This window comes from Ambystoma mexicanum, chromosome 12 (genome assembly GCF_040938575.1).
Source record: "Ambystoma mexicanum isolate Mex_15411 chromosome 12, UKY_AmexF1_1, whole genome shotgun sequence".
NCBI lineage: Eukaryota > Metazoa > Chordata > Amphibia > Caudata > Ambystomatidae > Ambystoma > Ambystoma mexicanum.
The window spans coordinates 70,100,036-70,118,419 of record NC_090936.1 but is presented as its reverse complement, the minus strand read 5'-3'; the positions used below and the strand labels follow the sequence as shown (position 1 = coordinate 70,118,419).

Genomic DNA, 18,384 nt, shown 5'->3' with positions numbered 1-18,384 from the left:
CGACCATCTTCAACCTCCAACTGCTCGCTGGCTTCATCCTACATCAAGCTGTGACCTGTACAGTAGGGTGAGTGGGGGAACAGGGGGAGCGAATGGACATCTTCCATTTCCTTTAATGAATGTCAATATTCATATTCCCCTTTAACATAGTTTGTCTAGCTGCCCTTTTTTTCCAGATATGGAAAATATACATTTTAGGTTTTGCCCTTCCTGTACAACCACTGACTTCCCAGGTACCACTCCAAAAGGCGCTGCTCGGAGTGCAAGCCAAGGCTTTATTGGACAGTCACACTGGCACAGAGGAGTCAGAGGAAGAACAGGGCAGCTACGCTGCACAAAGTGGCCTTTAAAGACCTATAGGGATCAGTGGATTCCCACGGGCCAATCCCCCCACTTCTAAGCAGATCCACAAGCCTCCGAAGACCTATCTATCATACCTGTATTGTCTTTCTGATGCTTGTATCTGCTTAGATTCACATGCGCCCATCCTTCCTCCACTCTTGGAGTTGAAGGTACATAGACAACTTGCACCTTTCTTCATCTTCCTGTACTCTCACATAGACTTCATGCTCCCTCATGTCAGAAACAAAAAAATCCGAACACCTCGACGTGTGAAAGACCATAGGTATAGTGCACGTCACACTAGTGATAATATTACAAACACACCCTGTCGACATCCCTTTTTGTATTTTGAAAACAAATCATGAAATACCCTGCATCAACCACTAAATGTCAGTCTATGTAAATCTAAGCAGATACAAGCACCAGAAAGACTATTACAGGGATGTAATATTTGTCATATATATAAAACTGTTGTACAATTCTAAACTCAGGCAGAATTAGTACTCCGGATGAGGTTCTCTGTGGACCAACAGAGGCTCTGCCCATCGCCACAGTGCAGCTATTTGCTTATCTTCACTCACTAGATAGACCATTTGAAAATAAAACTGGAGATTAATGTTTTACCTCAGTTTTATGCTGTAGTGAAATGAAAGCACAAAATCTAAACTGCATGTGGAATGGTACAGATATCTCCTGTGAGGAGTGTGGGGATCAGATAAGAGCATGGGTGCCTGACTCTTGTTGCTGGTAGGAGCACTAAACAGACCGTCCAGTTTGTTTGGATCTCTTAGAAAAGCACAGAAATGACCGTTTTTGCAAAGACACCTGCAAAAACAGCAGTTTTTACCAAAAAAGACAAGGGGCCAGGTTCTCAACTTTTTTGGGCGCAAGCATATCTCATCACTTGCGTCAAAATGAGAGCAGTCGCCCAATCCACAAAAGACAGCTGAATGGCTACATCTGATATGCGCGCAGATTGCTTTTTTCTCCTCTTTGCGTAAATCAGTGGGTGTTTCTGAGTATTTGAAAGCATAACCTACATACATAAATAGGATGCACTTTTAAATGTGCAGAAACCTAAGGCAACCCCATCTGCCTGCTTTGAAAGGGTGCAAAGAGATGAGCATTGCATGAATCTCTGCAGTCTCACTTGCATTTTTGTTCTTTGAACGGGATAGAAATATACTTTTCTAATCACATATTACAGTGACATGCTGTTTAAGGGCCCATCACATTGAAGGCGGTAGACCCGGAGCAGACCCTCGTGCCCCGACTGTTGCAATTAGTGGAGTTAAGGACCCCCAATCACTCGCTGTGGGGGGGAGCTCTGTCAACGAGGAACGGTACTGCCTGCGCACCCCCGGGCCCACAGCTGCTGGTGCTTGGAGGACGCCCAAGCGTGGCGCAACGAGGAAGAGCCCTTTGTCCCCCCCTTCACGGATCGGCGAGGTGGGAGGAGCCGCTGGTAGATAAACCCAGTGGCAGTTTGCAGGCACTGGTGGACTACAGTATCAGCCGGCGGACCAACCTCGGAGGATTATACACCCCTGCCAGCATCAGAGATAGCCGTGTGAGGGACTGAATTGCTTTTGGACCCTGTGTGCTTCACCTGGAACCCTTGAGGTAGTCCAGAGGCAGGGGAAGCGCCAGCCTGATAGAGCCCGAAACCCCCATCCAGGAGAGGAGAGTACATACAGCCCAACCCACCCTCTGGCAATATAACACCTGACCCACACCCCAGCACTGTTCATGGGAGCGGAGGAGACTGTGAGCCCTGGCAACTTACCTAGGAATCCAGCTGCACTTCGGGGCAGACGCACAACAACATTTGGAGGGGCTGGGGGCCAACAAGGTCAAATGGACTGCACAGTGAGTATCAAACTGCCTCCCCACCATAATCACCCCGGCATCACTCCAGTAATCGCAAGCAGTGAGGGGTAGGAGGGTCACAGCCACTGAGGTAATCCCACCAATGCAAGAGGCTCAGGACTACACCAGATCGGAAGTATGCCAAGCATGGCAGAAGATTTGCCCCCAGTCCTAGTGTTAGCAGACTCCCTGCAGTGGCAGCGTCTGTCCGGTGATTGATCCTCACTGCACTCACCTCTGGGAGAGAGGAGACTGTGTTTTCTCTCGTTCCCCTGATGTTTCTGGCTGGTGTTCTGCTGGTGGTTGCCAGTCCATGCCTTTCTTGTGACACTTCAGCAACCTATGAGTATTGTACAACTCCACCTATTAGCAAAGTTCTGGATCGCCAGAATATGGGTGTCTGTCCTCATGGCCTACTGTTGCACTTAGTTGTTGGGATTGTGCTGGATGGCCCATTAAGTCTGCTTGGCTGCTGGTGCCGCCTTATGACTGGTGATTTAAGGCATTATCCTTGTTCTCCGGCGATGGGTCCATACCACCTGAGATGGCCACCTTCCTCTGCTGCTTCCACTCATTGACCTGTGCGCCGTCGCCTTTCTTGCTGCTAGGTCGCCTGATATTGCCTTCATTCTCTGTTGCAGGAGCTGAGAAATCCCCTTCTACGACCTGCTTGACCCTGTGCATGTGATTGGTCTGCGTCTGTCTTGCTGCTAGGCCGCCTTGTGAGTTCATTGTGCTTTGTGCAGTCTCTGATCTCTCTCTCCTCCCATCTTCCTGCCCTTTCCCTCCATGGTGCTCTCCATTTCCCCTATCTACTCTTACTATTATTCTATCACCTATGCTACCCCTCTTTCGAAGCCTCAAAGGGAAACATTCAAGAAAGATCTCCTGGTCTCTAAACCAGGCCTGCGCATCACTGACACCTACTTCAATGCTTCTACCAGGCAAACTGTCATTGGCATCCTCTTTGTCGCTCCCTCTCCGGACCTATGGACTCCCCACATGGTCTCTGTTCTCTCCCCTTTCTCTTCATTGCCCATTAATGGTGGTACCAGATGGGAAGTACTCTTGGCATGCGTCTTATCTTCTAGGTGCATCATTAATATCTATCAGAATGCACTGTCATGGCCCAGGGCTCTCAGCCCAACCTCCTCCTTCTTGATAGGCGTCTTTAGTCCCTCATCAATGTCCTCCATTCCCCTGCCTGACACACCCCTAATCCCTTCCTCATCAATGATGGGCACATCACATCCCTGTACCCCTCCATGGAAGACCTTCAAAAAGGTGGCAACCAGCTTCACCTAGCTACCCTCAACTCTCACTCTGCTGTTATATCTGTCTCCTTCTTGAAGACGTTGACCTTGACGTTCTCGCTCTGAGATGTGGTTTACGGTCTGCTCTGTCCCTGCTTTTGACACACTCCTCCCTGTGGTCTACAAGATCCTCTCCAAGCCCAGGCCTAAGCGTTATGGGGGAGGAGTTGCCTTGATCTTCCCTGAATGGGTCCCTGCTACGATCATTCCCACTAGACTTATTCTTCCTTCGAATGCCTCGTCTGCAGACTTGGTGTCTCTCCAGCCCTCTCGCCACCATCGACGGGACCCCTGGTGCGGTCTCCCTCTTCCTCTCCGAGTGGTCTGACCTTTCCTTTTCTCTTCTTGCCTCCACCTCCAAACTTCTTTGAGAATTCAGTATTCACCTTAACTCTCCTGATTCGACCAATGGACTCTTCTGCAGCCCCAGCGACTGTCTTTCCCTCTCCATTCATCTCTCTGGTCCAACGTACTCAGCCGGACATACCTTGGATGCTCTCATCTCAGCAGACATCCCCATCTCCAACCCTCTCACTACACCTCTAACTCTCTCCTGGTTGGACAATGCTCTCCTGTCCTCTCACCTGGATCTCTTAAATCCCTCTGCTAAGCCACTGCCTGCAATGCCAGTCTTGTGCTCCGTCATCCGACCGAAGAAGCCAAGTGTCAGTTGCTGCTTTTGCAGCCACTTTCACCCCCCCAACCCCCCACCCCCCGCTCCTACCACAGACTCCCACACTGACTCTACCCATGCTAATCTTCATCTCTCTTTCGACAACACCATGGACATCCTTGCCCCCTAACAGGAGGATCCACATAATGCCTGCCTCCAAGCGTAACACCTGGTATGACTTGGACCTAGCTAGCCTCTCTGAAACGCAAGTGCAGAGTTGCTGAGAGGAAGTGGCAGGCATCAGGCACATCCTCTGACAGACTGGCCTGCTGCCTTCTCCAAAGGCAATACAGACTCTTCTTCTGCTCAAAGAAGAGGGCCCATATCCAAGCCTGCATCTCTGGGGCCACTAACAACATGGGTGAATTGTTTAAAATCTGCAAGGAACTTGCCAATGCTACTGCAGTCTCCACTTCTACCCTGCCTTCCCTGTCTCTCTGTACTTCACTGGCCTCCCACTTCTTAACCAAAACTCAGGAATTTCTGTCCTCACTTTTAGCCTGTGCCACACTAGGATAGAGCTGTGAATATTAGCCTGTACTGCACTAAGATAGAACTGTGAATATTAGCCTATGCCACACTCAGCTAGAACTGTGAATATTGGCCTGCCTCGCATCCAGAGACGATTGTGAATATTACCTTGAGCCACACCTAGAGAGGACTTTGAATATTAACCTGTCCCACACTAAGATAGAACTGCAAATATTAGCCTGCATCGGACAGAGAGATATTTGTGAGTGTTACCTTAAGCCACACCTAGAGAGGACTGTGATTGTTAGCCGGTGCCACACTAAGGTGGAACTGTGAATATTAGCCGGTGCCACACTAGGATAGAACTGCGAATATTGGGCTGAGTCGCATCCAGAGAGGTTTGTGAATATTGGCCTGTGCCGCGTTAGGGTAGAGCAGTGAATGTTGGCCGGCGTCGCATCCAGAGGGGATTGTGAATATTGCCTTAAGTCACATCTAGAGAGGACTGTGAGCCTGTGCCACTTTAGGAAAGAACTGTGAATATTAGCCTGCATTGCATCCAGAGAGGATTGTGAATATTACCTAGAGTCACACCGAGAGAAGACGCACAAAATGAGTGTGCGTCTCTTCAGATAATAATGCTAATAACCAACCCTACTAAAACGTCACCCCTCTGCATACATCTCTCAAACTCTAACTAAACACAACCATACCTCTAAAACCGCAGCAAACTGCATGCACCGCACTACACTACAACAACAAACAAACCACACATAGCCCTACACAACAGCACACAATGGATACCGAACGGCTACCACACCAAAAAGCTCAGCGAACGGTGTTAAACTAAAGCTGCCAACAGCACATCACAGCTCCCTTGCTCTTTCTCCAAACTTTGTCCTACTAACGTTCCCCAACTAACCCCCTTTATTTTAAGTTCTGCCAAAGCGCCAGGGGACCACACCGGTGGTGATAGTGTGCTGTATATATATCCTTTAACATTAACTCACTCTCCACCCCTCCCTTCCCTGCTCACAGGTCCCCCTTTGCCCTCTCTAGCCTTCCCTCCAACTATACTCTTTCTTGCCCATAGCACCAGATGTGATCTCTCGACAAGTCATCTCTATGAAAGTCTCCTCCAAACAGGTGCTCTCCTGCTCCTCCAGAACCAACAAGTATAACATTGACTCTCTTGGCCGATTTCCGTAATCGCTCATTTGCCATTGGCTCCTCCCAGTTACCCAGTGCTCCAGATAAGATTTGGAAGTGAGAGAATTTTACTCGCAATATTTTAAAGTTGAGAGTAAAATTATTTTTAGAGAGTAAAAATGCAAGTCCAATTCCAAATTGGAGTGTTTTATACGTGAATGAAAATGTTTTTAACTGGAAGACGGAAATATTGTTTTAATCATGATTTCTGTGCATCTTATTATTCATAGACATTAAAAGATACAGGTTAACTTGAACTGAATAGGCAGCAATTATACCAGTTTCTTACTGTGGTACTACGTACACTACTGTCTGAACAAACCCATTGAGCTGTGTGTGTGAAAGCAGGGGCACAAAGTTCCACATGTCTGTTTCCTACTTTAACTTTTGGGAGTATTTGCCTATTTTTAGTGAGTAACAGTGGCTGATACAACCCTTATCAGTAGGGCTGCCGCTACCCCTCAAGCACTCCCTTCTGCATCCTCTCAAAAAGCCATCTGCCGACCCCTCCTGCCCTGCTAACTACCGCCCTCTCGCCATTACCCCCTTCCTGGGCAAAGTACTGGAAAAGCTGGCCATTTCGCAACTGATCCAACACATTGAATGTGTTGGTTGTCTCCATGACCACCAGTCTGACTTCAGAGCAGCCAGAGGCATGGAAACTGCTATAATCAACACCCGTGAAGACTTTCTTTCAAATCTCAACTCCAACTATCCATCTGTTCTTATCCTTCTGGATCTTTACTCAACCTTCGACACGGTCAATCATGTCACCCTGACTAATTGCCTCTGTGACACCCTTGGCATCACAAGCCTGGCACTTGACTGGCTGACATTCATCTCAGACCATCCTTCCCAGGTTTAAGTGGGCCCTTTTCTCTCCCCTATCTCACACGCCACCTGCGGCGTCCCTCAAGGTTCTATACTCTCCCCGGGGATTTTCAACATCTAGCTCGCCCCTCTGATCACCTCCTTCTCTCCTCACTTCCAGTGTTATACAGATGACATGCAGCTCTCCTTCGAGCTTCCCTCTACTGCCTCCTCTCTCATCCCCATCTTTGACTGTTATTCAGGCATAGTGTGCTGCCAATGATCTCTGCCTTAATGCTATTAAGACGGAGATTCTTCTTATTGGAAACCCTCCTCCCTTATTACCCTCTGTCTGACGTCTGTTTTGCCTCCACCCCACCCTCATATGAGGCAAAAACCCTTTGTGTCATCTTTGACTCCACTCTGTCATTCTCTCCTCACATTGCAGACCTTGCCCAGAAGGCCCACTATCAGCTGCACCTCGTCAGAGGCATTCTCCCTTTCCTCACCTTCCCCAAAAACTCGATGTCTCCAGAGCTCTGGTCCTCTCTGGGCTGGACTACTGCAACAGCCTCTTCCTCAGTCTAACTCTATCCTCATTTCGGCCCCTTCAGCTAATCCAGAATAGCACTGCAAGACTTATACTTGCCCTCAAGCCCAGGGGCCAGAAGTCTCCACCCCTAAAATCACTACTGGCTCCTGGTGGGATCAAATTCAAGACCCTCTGCTTCACCAACAAGGCTTTCTGGGGCATGGGACCCCGCTACATCCCAACTCTCCCTCCTTAAATACCTCTCTGCTAGAGACCTTTGGTCTTCTAGCTCCAACTCTCTGCAGACCAGACGCTTCGCTAAGAAGAGTGTGGGTGGTAGATATCCCTCTCCTCCGTAGGAGCCTCCCTCTGCAATGGTCTCCCTGCCCCTCTCAGGCTTGAACCAGATCTCCTTAAATTCCGGAAGCTCCTCAAGATCCTCCATTTCTCTTCATCCTTCCCTCTCCTGCCAATACCCCAGTGACTGGCTGCCTGGTTCCCACTGAGTGCTGCTGGGCACCAGGCCCCCCACACCATTACACTCCCGTCCTCGCACTTAGCATGTGAATGCTAATCAACTGCAGCCCATGCAATTCCCTGACACTTGCCCTCCTGGCCTCCCCTTAGCACCTGTTCCCCTACCCCCCCCCCCAAGGTCCTCCTGCTTTGCACTCTCTCCTCTTTACCCTGCACTTACCTTACCGCTAGAGGTGTGCGAGGCCCCGGCCGGCCTGGGCTCCAGCCAGACCATCCTTTTCGGGCCGGTACCGCCGAATGCCACAGGCCTGCTACGAGCCCCACCATGGCTTCCCAGTGCACAGGGAAAAAACAATCTGCATTTCTTTCCATTTAGCCTCTGCCATTCGGTCAGAAAGGAAAGAAATGGCAATTTCTTTCTTTTCATATTTGACAATTTCATTCCATTTTGCATGCACCGGGTGGGTCAAAAAGTAAAGAAATGCCAGTTTTTCCCCCACTTTTGATCAATTCTTTCCATTTTGCCTGCGCTGCAAAATGGAAAGAAATGCCCATACATGAAGAAACAAAATGCTGCCCTGATGGTCGTTCGATATGAGTGCAGTCATTTTATTTCTTTCTTGTGGGAGAGCCAGGGATTTCATGGGCTCGGCCCGTGGTGGGCTCCTAGAGCCAGGCCTGACCCCCAGGCTTGGCACTACCCATGAAATCCGTGGCTCCCCCAGCTCTACTTGCCACCTTAGCACTTTGCGTTCACGCAGACTGGCACTTCCTCCACCCCTCTTCTCCCTTTTGTTGTTACTGCACTTGCGTGATCTGAATGAGATATGGCCTGGTAGGACCGTTATTGTTATCTTTCTCCCTTGCCGCCCACCCCCTTTTGTCTTGGGGCACCTTGAAACACCATTTGTTGTATAGGTGCATTACAAATATCCAATAAATAAAATGTACGAGGAGCCTTTAGAACTGGAGAGTGCTCCCGACACTAATGTATTCAAAGAGGCTGGCCAGCGCATCATTTGCACTACAGGTCAGCCCTGTGGAAATGGACAGGTCATCTTTGAAAATGATTTTCCAAAAGTAGGTAAACTAAAATAGGAGCTCTATTTTTAGATGACACATTTTGAGGATTTGGGCCAAAACATACATTTTTTTGTTATGTCACACTATGCGGGGAAAGGAGACAGTGCCGGGATTTGGGGGGGGGGGGCAAAAAAGCAGTCGGCCAGAGGGGGATGCAGGGGGCAAGAGAGTACAGAGGAAATGGTGGGCCAGAAATCGGAGAGGAACGTGAGGTCCAGAAAGCAGAGGGAGCACCAGCTAGAGGAGGAGCGGTCAGACGGAAAGTAGAAACAAGCTGCAGATTGGGAGAAAGGATGGGGGATGTGTGCGATAGAATGGGAAAAAGGATGCAAGTTGTAGAAGGAGTGAGAAAAAATGAAGGACTGTAGACTGCGGGAGGAATTGGGGAGCATAAGTTGTGAGTTTGGAGCATAGATTGAAGAGTAGCAGGGCGTGGGGAGTGAGAGTTGTGACTTGAAAGTGTGACTGATCACGTCAGTATGCGCATGGCTGGCAGACTACGGTTCATGTAATGACTAGCTTTACCTGCACCCTGCTTGGTATGGATGGAATGCTGTGAGTGACTGACGTGGAAAGCAGAGTGAGAAAATGTTGTGTTATGAGTGGGTTACATGAATGTCAGTTGAGAGGATGTGATCACTGAGAGAGGATGCTGGTGGATGTTCCTGTCCTTATGACTTACCTGACTTGATATACTTCACCTGATGTACCAGGAGCAGAGTAAAGAAGATGTGTGTTCCTGCAAAGGAGTCGGTAATTATTGGGCAGGGACCCAACTTAACAGTTCACTTCATGGATTTTGAAGGGACTACAGCCTTGAGGATTGACAATAGCATGGGGGCCAGAGGGGGGGTGCTGCTGCCAGGCCAAATTACTAATGTCGCAAAATCAAACTGAAATAAGGTAAATTACTCTGCATAATATCAATATGAAATGTTCCCCTCCCGAAAGTACAGCTGCAAACCAAGGTGCATTTTAGGGTTTATATTAATTGCTAGTTCTTGTAGTCTGCCATTCAGGATGTGGCAAATAAAGTTAAAATCGTACTCTTTTTGTTCAACATCTTTTTTTATAACCAATTCATTACTGTCAAGATTGGTTCATTGTGTGATCTGTGTACTTTTAAAGTACTGTCTGCAAAACAACATATTTTAGCTCTTGAAACCCAAATATTTGCACCAACTAGAACTGGGAAAACATTTAAGAAAAAGGAATAATGGGGACAAAAAAGGGGTGGGGAGAGTCTACATGTTCATGAATAATGGCAACGGGCGCCTGTAGACTGGGTAGGTACAAATCAACAACAATAGAGCATAATAGTAACAGACGTAAAAAAGAGTTGGTGGTGTTGGATGTGACATGCCTCCTAGAAAACCAAATTTAGATCTGCCTTGTGTCCAGATCTTCATTTATAAACTCCATTCAAGCCACCACGTGCTCTTAGCCCAGTCGAGCACCCTGGACCACAACCCACAAACTAGGGTGGCCAACTGTCCCGTATTTAGCGGGATTGATCCGTAATTGGGGACTCAGTACCGCAGTTGGAGAGTGGCTGTGCGGGACGCAGGTTGTCCCGACTTGCTTTGTTCCCTGGTGTGTGAATCTCTGGAGACAGCAAGTCAGGACCACCTGCTTCCAGCACAGCCACTCTGCAAATTGAAGTGGCCGTCTACACACCACGGCGCTGCCACCTGCTGCTTTTTCTCCGGGTGGCTCTGCGACCATCTCCTTTTGAGCCTGCATGTGGAGCTGCTAATGCTCTGACACATGTCTTCACTCCAATGCTAATGCTTTGTTCCTGGGGTTGTGATGGTCATGTTTGCAGTTACAAGAAGTGACCATCAACTCTCAAGGACAAACCATTTGCATTGCAATTAAGCCAGCTGTTAAGAGCCATTAACAAATTTAAATTACAAACGTGAATAACGCTGTGACGTCATCACCGCCTTGTGGTCATGTGTCCCGCAAAAGGCTATGAAAAAGATGGCCGCCCTACCACAAACTGCAATGCTCTGATTACTTACCGGTAATCTTCATTACTCCTAGTCCTACTCTTATTCGTCACAGTACTTACTTCATGAGGCCCCTGCCTCCGACACAGGACCTTCTTCTATTTCTTTAAATTCCTATAACTCCTCCCCCACATCCATGTCACTCAGTTTCATATTACCAAGCCAGAGCATGGGACCTTCCCCGCAGGGAGGGTGAGGAGGGTCGTCAGTACTGTGACGAGGAAGAGTAGGACTAGGAGTAATGAAGATTACCGGTAAGTAATCAGAGCATTACCTCCACGTCCACTCTTCCTCGTCCCAGTACTTACTTCATGAGGTATACCAAAGCAGCAACGGGGAAAAGGTCCCAATGAGAAACAGAGCTAAAAACAGTGCAGCAAACACACCCACAATAACTCTTAATTCACATCCCCACAGATAAAACTCCAACCACGAAGGAACCAACCCCCCCGAGTGGGAGAAACTCAACCCATAGCGGTTGATGGAAATCCCTAGACCAGCCAAGGCGGCAGCCATACAAATCTCTTGCAGAGAAAAACCCTCCTTGCATCGGCCCAGGAAGCCGCCAAACCCCTGGCGGACCGCCCCTGATCGTGCGCAGGCAGGCCAAAAGCCATATAGGCACTGGGATCACAACCCGGAACCATCGGAAAATGGAAACCACAGATGCGTTTTGCCCAGCCCCAGCCGCACCACAAGCAATCAGAAGACTATCAGATTGGTGGGAAAAAGCAAACCTAGCCAAATACTCCAACATGTCCCGCCGGACATAATGTTAAGCCAAGCCACCTCCTCATGCATTCTCGGATCATAAAAGAAGTCAGGGAGAACCAGATCCTGAGAGGTATGAAAACCGAGATACAACTTAAGGGAGGAACTTCGGACCACACCTCAGCAGCACCGAGTCTGGGAGCACCCTCAGGAAAGGAGGGTGACATAAGAGAGCCACAATCTCCCCAAGCCTACGGGCAGAAGCGAAGGCAATAAGAAAAGCAGATTTCAGTGTAAGATGTTTGATATCAATCTCGGAAAAGGGCTCAAAAGGAGGCCCTTGAAGGAACCGTAATACAAGAGGGAGATCCCAAGGGGGAAGCCCTTTATCAGAACACCTTCAGAGTGGAGGGTCTAAGAGCATCCATTATGTACCCAACTACAGGATCTGAGAACCCCTGAGATGTCAACCTAGACTGAGCAATAGCCACACTGCCCATTGCATCCAGTGGAATCCCAACCGCAGATCCCCTTGAAGGGGACACGGCCACCTTGGAATCAGCCAAGGTTCCTAGGACCGAAGCTCCAACAGAGAGGGGAGCCAACTCCGGCGGGACCAGAACTGAGCTAACAACAACACAGTCACCCTGGACACTCTGATGCGCCAAACTACCCGGGGCAGAAGGGGAATAGGCGGAAAGGCATAAAGGAAGACCCCAAGGCCACTGTACAGAGAGGGCATCCATTCCCCAATCCCCCCGGCCTGAAACCGAGAGCAGAAGAGGCGAACTTCTGCTGAGGCCAGGGATGCAAACAGGTCTAGAACCGGGGACCCTAATCTGATACAGGTCACTGCAAAGACCTGGGCCAACAGGACCAGTTCCGCCGAGGAGTGAAAACCGGCATCTGAGAAGATCCGCTTGAACATTGCCCACCCTTGTGATACGTGAGGCCACCAGAGACACCAGATGAGATTTCTCCCAGGTGCCTATTAGCGCTGCCAGAGCATTCAAGGAACAGCCGGAACCCCTTTTGCAGTTGACATATGCCAAGGCCGTCGTATTGTCCGATCGGATCAAAACCGCCGACCGTCCAGCAACTCCTTGTAGTACACCAGAGCTTGGACAATGGCACAACTCTTGCCAATTGGATGATCGCCGGCTCTCCCCAGATCTCACAACCCTTGAGCTGAGAGGAGCCCCAATGTAGACCCTTTCTGCTGGCGTCGGTAGTAAGAGAGGCCACAAGAGGATGGACCATGCACACCTCAGCCTGTAGACCTGAAACCCCCCGCCACCACAGCGGGGAGACTCGCAGCGCTGGGGAAACTGAAAACACAACTACGAAAGCCGAGATGTCGGAAACCAGTGGGAGAGAGTATGAGACACCAGGGGACATAATCGAAGACGGGCTCAAGGAACCGAAAAAACGCAAGACGCCACGTGCCCCGTAATTTCAGCAACAGGCGAGCCGAGACACACTGCCTTCTGAGAACCCAGCCCAGACCAGCCAGCAAGCGCCCCCCCTGCACAACATCCAGAGTACACTCTCCCCAGACGTCCGGACAAGCAGTGCAGGGTCTTGAGACCCATAAGCAGTTGACACATCCTAGAAGGCATAGGGACCAGGAACACCCGCAAGTAGAAAACTTGACCCTGAACAGGGAGAGGAACGGGCAAGACGGTAACCCACAACAATCCTTCCTAGAGAACGGATCCCATGGCCAACTACTTGGACCGTGAGCTGGGTACCAAAGTCCTAACCATGCAAACCTGGACAGGAGGAGACAGGAACTGCAACCGATACCCCCCTCCGGAAGGAGCCCATTACCCAGGAAGCCGAACCCCACCGGTCCCATACACCTCAGAGAAGATAGAGACGAGGAGCCAGGGAAAACCGCCAGTCACTGCACTTGCACCAGAGGAAAATCACAGGACGTTGAAGCATGCCTGCGCCACAATATAACAGCATGCTTGTCAGCCCACAAAAAGATCCGACTTATCAAAAGGAAGATACAGGACAGCCCAGAAGTCCAGCAGACCAGGGCCCCCCCAGCCGACAGAGGAGCCACCAGGCTGGCGTCAAAAGAGCAGAATACTGTCACAAAGCAGGGCAAAGCAATCCATCCCGGATAGCAGACATCAAAGGCAACCCCCCACCTGGGGTATTCCTACACTGGAAAAACCCACTGAAGTGACATCCCCCTTCACAGGCACCAGGGGCTCTGAGAACCCCTCTAAGCACAGACATGTGCCATATCACTTCCCACAAGTCTGAGAGGAGGCGTGAAAGCAACACGTCAGCACCGGAGGACCTAGGCCCTAAAAGAAGAGACACTGGGAACCCTCTGAATGGCCATTACTTTCATGATGCATTTTCTATAATTCCATGCCGGACAAGGGAAAAGAAAATCATCTCCTTTGACCTTCCCTCGTGCAGTTCAGAGGAAGAGGACAAGGAGTCTGCGTCCATAGCTAGCACAGACGCAAACACACCACTAACTCGCCACATTACTGAGAGGTGGCTTGAGCCCTGTATCCAGTAGCTGGTAGCCCCAAGCTCTAAATTGTTCCAATGCGTCGGTCTAGGAAGGATGAAATGCCGAGTCAGCACCGCAGAGACTCGAACCCAAAGTGTAGACTATGCCAGGCCGGTACCCTTCAGGCCGCTTGCAGACGCGTCCAAATATGCGCCGTTTTCACAGGCTGCACGCAAAGAATGCAGCCAACATCCGGTGCATCCTGGGCTGCGTGTGTCTGAGGAGCGGGTAGTATGTGACATGCCTGTGACAGAACAGAGCCCCAGCACTTTCAAAGACTCTCTGCCACTGTCACCCCACGACAAGAAGCAGAGAGGCCTCACAACAAAAAGGGAAGGCTAGGCCATACTGCCAAGTGCTTGCCATTATTTCCAATAAAGATTTGTATACTAAGCACGAGGAAACGGCATGTTGAAGGAGTCAAGATGGCCATACCAGCAGGAGAGGGGAAAAATATCAAGCCCAGTCCTCCCCTCTCCTTACCTTCCCCCGGGCCATGCAGGACCCGGGACACAATGCTCACGCTGCGGTCCGGAGCCCAGCAAAGAACCGAGCGAGGCAATCCCGCTCAACTGTGACCCCAAGCCCCGCAGGTGGCCCAGGAGCAGCGCCGCACCTGAGGGAGCCGAGGGCCCCACCACACAGCCCCCCCAGGGGGCCAGCAATCGGTGCTCCCCAGTGCCCCGCACCGGGAAGAAAAAGTCCAACCTGCCAGAGGCAGGAAAAATTAAACTGAGTGACGTGGATGTGGGGGAGGAGTTATAGGAATTTAAAGAAATAGAAGAAGGTCCTGTGTCGGAGGCAGGGGCCTCATGAAGTAAGTACTGGGACGAGGAAGAGTGGACGTGGAGGTAATGTGGCTACACGTAAATCTACCTGGAAAGATCGCAGAAAACTGGCTGCCTTTCTCTGTTACCCTCCGACAGAAGCCAGTGAGCAATTCATCAGCTCTGACTCACGACGCTCAGCCCCCTCTGCGTCCCGATTTCCCGCTCTTTCAACGACGGCTAGGTGGCAGGGCTTGGGCGCATGCAGAGTGACATCACGAAATGGTGTAACACGCACTTGTATGGGGCGTATTGTGTGAACCGCGTAACGAGGCCGCGTTGTAGATCCGTTCTTCTAATAGGAAGTAGTCCACTGTCTCAGCTGATGGGAGGCGGCGTTGCTAGGTCCGTTCCTCTAATAGGAAGTAGTCCACTGTCTCAGCTGATGGGAGGCCGCGTTGCTAGGTCCGTTCCTCTAATAGGAACTAGTCCACTCTCTCAGCTGATGGGAAGGCAAGAGGTATGCGAGCGCAGCGCCTGTGCCTCTCAGTTAAGGTAAGTCCAGCAATGTCTACCTCCCAGTTCCCCAGACATGTCTCGGTGCATTTATCTATCGCAGCCTCTCCCCACTGAGCTGTACAAGGGAGCTGGGCGAGAGAGGAAGTTAGCAGGAAGCAAAGTGCTCGACCACCACACAAGCCAGACCCCTGGTTACTGTAATGATTGACACTTGCACAGCGCCTTGCGACCATACCAATGGTGAAAGGCGCTATACAAATAACGCAATACAATACGTGTTGTAATATGCTGCCTAATATGCTAGGCATGACTTTATTTGTTTATGAGAAATTGATTTTTCAGATGCATAAATGAAAATCATGAATTTTTTGGGGGAAATTGTGACAGTGTACATTTTTTATTGCACATTTATGATACTATATATTGTAAAAGAATGTCTGAACTGTTTTAAAGTGTCGTTTTTTTTAAAGACCAATAATTCATCCTCTGACCTAACGCCTCTATGATTCATGGCATTACCCATTTGATACAAGTGTACATAGATATTGTATTGCTCATTATAGGTTGAATCCTAACCTTGTACATTTTGTAAGTATACACCTGTACCATATTTTGTATGCATCTACCCTGCACATTATATTTATTGTATTTCTCCTGTAAATCCCTGTACATATCCTGTGTAACTGTGTAATCCTGTGTAACAAGCTGAAAATATTCACGTTGCTTCCTGCTCTTTTGTGCCCTGATACCCTTGGGTCTGGCGCGCATTACAAATAAATAAACCAAATTGGAGAGAGTTATGAGCAAAGTTGTACTGTCTTACTCAATGCCATCAACTGTTGTACCCAGTTGTCCCCTCCAGAGCATTCCACAGATAGGCTGTAACAAGATGTGACGGACTGGAACATAAAAATCCTGCTCTCAAGTGAGAGCTCAGAGTGCGAGTCGGTAAAGCTACTGTTTTCTCTTCCCTTGCCCCCAATGCTACATGTAATGTCGCTTATGTCAGTTATACCTTGCAAACTGGGCAAACAACTCGGCACAGGTGAGTCTTTATACTACTTGTGGCTCAACCGAATCACCCTGCTTCTACATTGCTTTGGCGCCAGAGTTGGACAGTAGATTGGAGCTGAACATGCTACTTTGGAAAGAACTCTCAGCACTTGCAGCCTCCCTCTGCATTTGACTTCCACAGCGGCTACCTGGTAAACTACTTACCTCAGCCCTTCGAAGTCCTAGGCAAAAGACATTTTCTAAAGCTGAGCGTGAGAGAGCGAAAAGCAGCCGCCATCCATCCAGTGCAGAGAACGTTCTGGTTGGCAATCCAAAAGACTTCTGCCAGAGGGGCAAATCTACACCACACCCCTGAACATCAGCTGACCCGTAAAGTGACTATTGCAGCAATGCCCTATATAAGAACCAGCATGTCAGGAGGCTGTAGACTGGTTACCAGGGAGAGGCGGGGAGGAGACTGAAGTTAATAGAAAGTAAGAAGGTGGTGAGGAGTATAGAGGTGTGTGGAGTGCGAACAGAATGATTGCAGTGGTTTGAGGGGAGAATGCAGAGGCGATTTACAGGTGCAGGTAGGAAGGGGAATATATTAAGGAGGTTAGAGGTGATGTCAAGGGGAGAGTCCTGAGAAGGTGATAACCGGAGAAGAGAAGGTTGCAGCAATGCCCTATATAAGAACCAGCATGTCAGGAGGCTGCAGACTGGTTACCAGGGAGAGGCGGGGAGGAGACTGAAGTTAATAGAAAGTAAGAAGGTGGTGAGGAGTATAGAGGTGTGTGGAGTGCGAACAGAATGATTGCAGTGGTTTGAGGGGGGAATGCAGAGGCGATTTACAGGTGCAGGTAGGAAGGGGAATATATTAAGGAGGTTAGAGGTGATGTCAAGGGGAGAGTCCTGAGAAGGTGATAACCGGAGAAGAGAAGGTTGTTACAGAGTATATTATGGATGAGGGTGAAAGGAGAGCTGATTTGAAGGAGGTTATTCCAGAGGTAGTGAGACAGAGATGTGTCAAGGAGGAGGGAGGAATACAAGTTTGAGGAGACTTATAGAATGGAGGATGGGGTGTAGCAGAACAAAGATCAAGTGAAGATCTCAATCTGCCTTCCACTACTTCCCGGAACTAATCCAGAACAGAACTGCGAACCTTGGCCTCACGCCCTGGGACCATATCTCTCCAGCCCTGAAATCCCTCCACTGGCTCCCAGTGGCTGCAAGGATCAAGTTCAAGACCCTCTGCATTGTCCACAAGGCTTTCTGGGGTCGGGCCTGCACTATATGAATCAATTCTCTTCCTAAACACCTTCCTTCTTGAGCCCTTCACTCAGCCACCTCTAACTCTCTGAGGGTCAGACGCTTCTCCAGACAGAGAGTGGAGGGTAGAACCCTCTCCTCTGCAGGCGCTTCCCTCTGGAATGGCCTCCCTGGCCCTCTCAAACTTGAATGTTCTGGAAGCAGCTCAAGACCTTCCGTTTTAAGCCTTCTCTCTCTTTCTTTCTCTCTCTCTCCCCTGCTGACCTACCTGTCTGCTGCGCTGACTGGTGGCCTGGCCACCCTCAGTGTCTCACCGGGTACCAGGCTTCCCACAACCAGTCTTCCCTGCACTGCCTCCGGGCCTACCCCACACTTAGGGGCTTTAACTAAACCTAGATTCCCCTGCCTCCTTGCGCTTACACAGAGCATTCTGCCCCGATTGCACCTCCCCTTTCCTTCTCCCTCCCCCGGCACTCTGCATTTCACACTTGCATGATCTGAAGGACACAAGGCCAAGATCGTTGTTTTGTCCGCCCTCTGTCTCCTCTCCCTTGTCTTGTCGCACCTAGAAACACTTGTGTACATGCACGTTATGAATGACGTATCATATCATAAATGCCTCCTGAGCCAGTGTGGTCTGGTCTGTCAGAAGTTTGCAAGGCTATAAGAGCATTGGCATTGTCAGGGAATTGGTAAGGAGAAAGGCGGAGAGGCAAGTTGAAGAATGGATGAAAAGTTCCAGATAGTGTCATGATCCATAGAACATGTCCCTTTTGGACTTCCTGGTCCCTGACA

The 18,384-nt window shown here is 49.6% G+C and overlaps 2 protein-coding genes across 3 annotated transcripts in view; one reads left to right on the top strand and one right to left on the bottom strand.

The window, feature by feature from the left end:
• PUS7L (pseudouridine synthase 7 like) overlaps positions 1-15,207 on the bottom strand; it is a 71,024-nt gene extending 55,817 nt beyond the window's left edge. Inside the window, exon 1 of one of the 2 annotated variants that reach the window (XM_069628016.1) lies at positions 14,918-15,207. The gene's annotated coding sequence lies outside the window, so the exon portion shown is untranslated. The remainder of the gene's footprint in view (positions 1-14,917) is intronic. The other variant, XM_069628017.1, reaches the window with a different exon arrangement.
• A 43-nt stretch (positions 15,208-15,250) lies between these two features.
• Positions 15,251-18,384, top strand: part of IRAK4 (interleukin 1 receptor associated kinase 4) — a 149,925-nt gene continuing 146,791 nt past the window's right edge. Inside the window, exon 1 of the mRNA XM_069628018.1 lies at positions 15,251-15,363. The gene's annotated coding sequence lies outside the window, so the exon portion shown is untranslated. The remainder of the gene's footprint in view (positions 15,364-18,384) is intronic.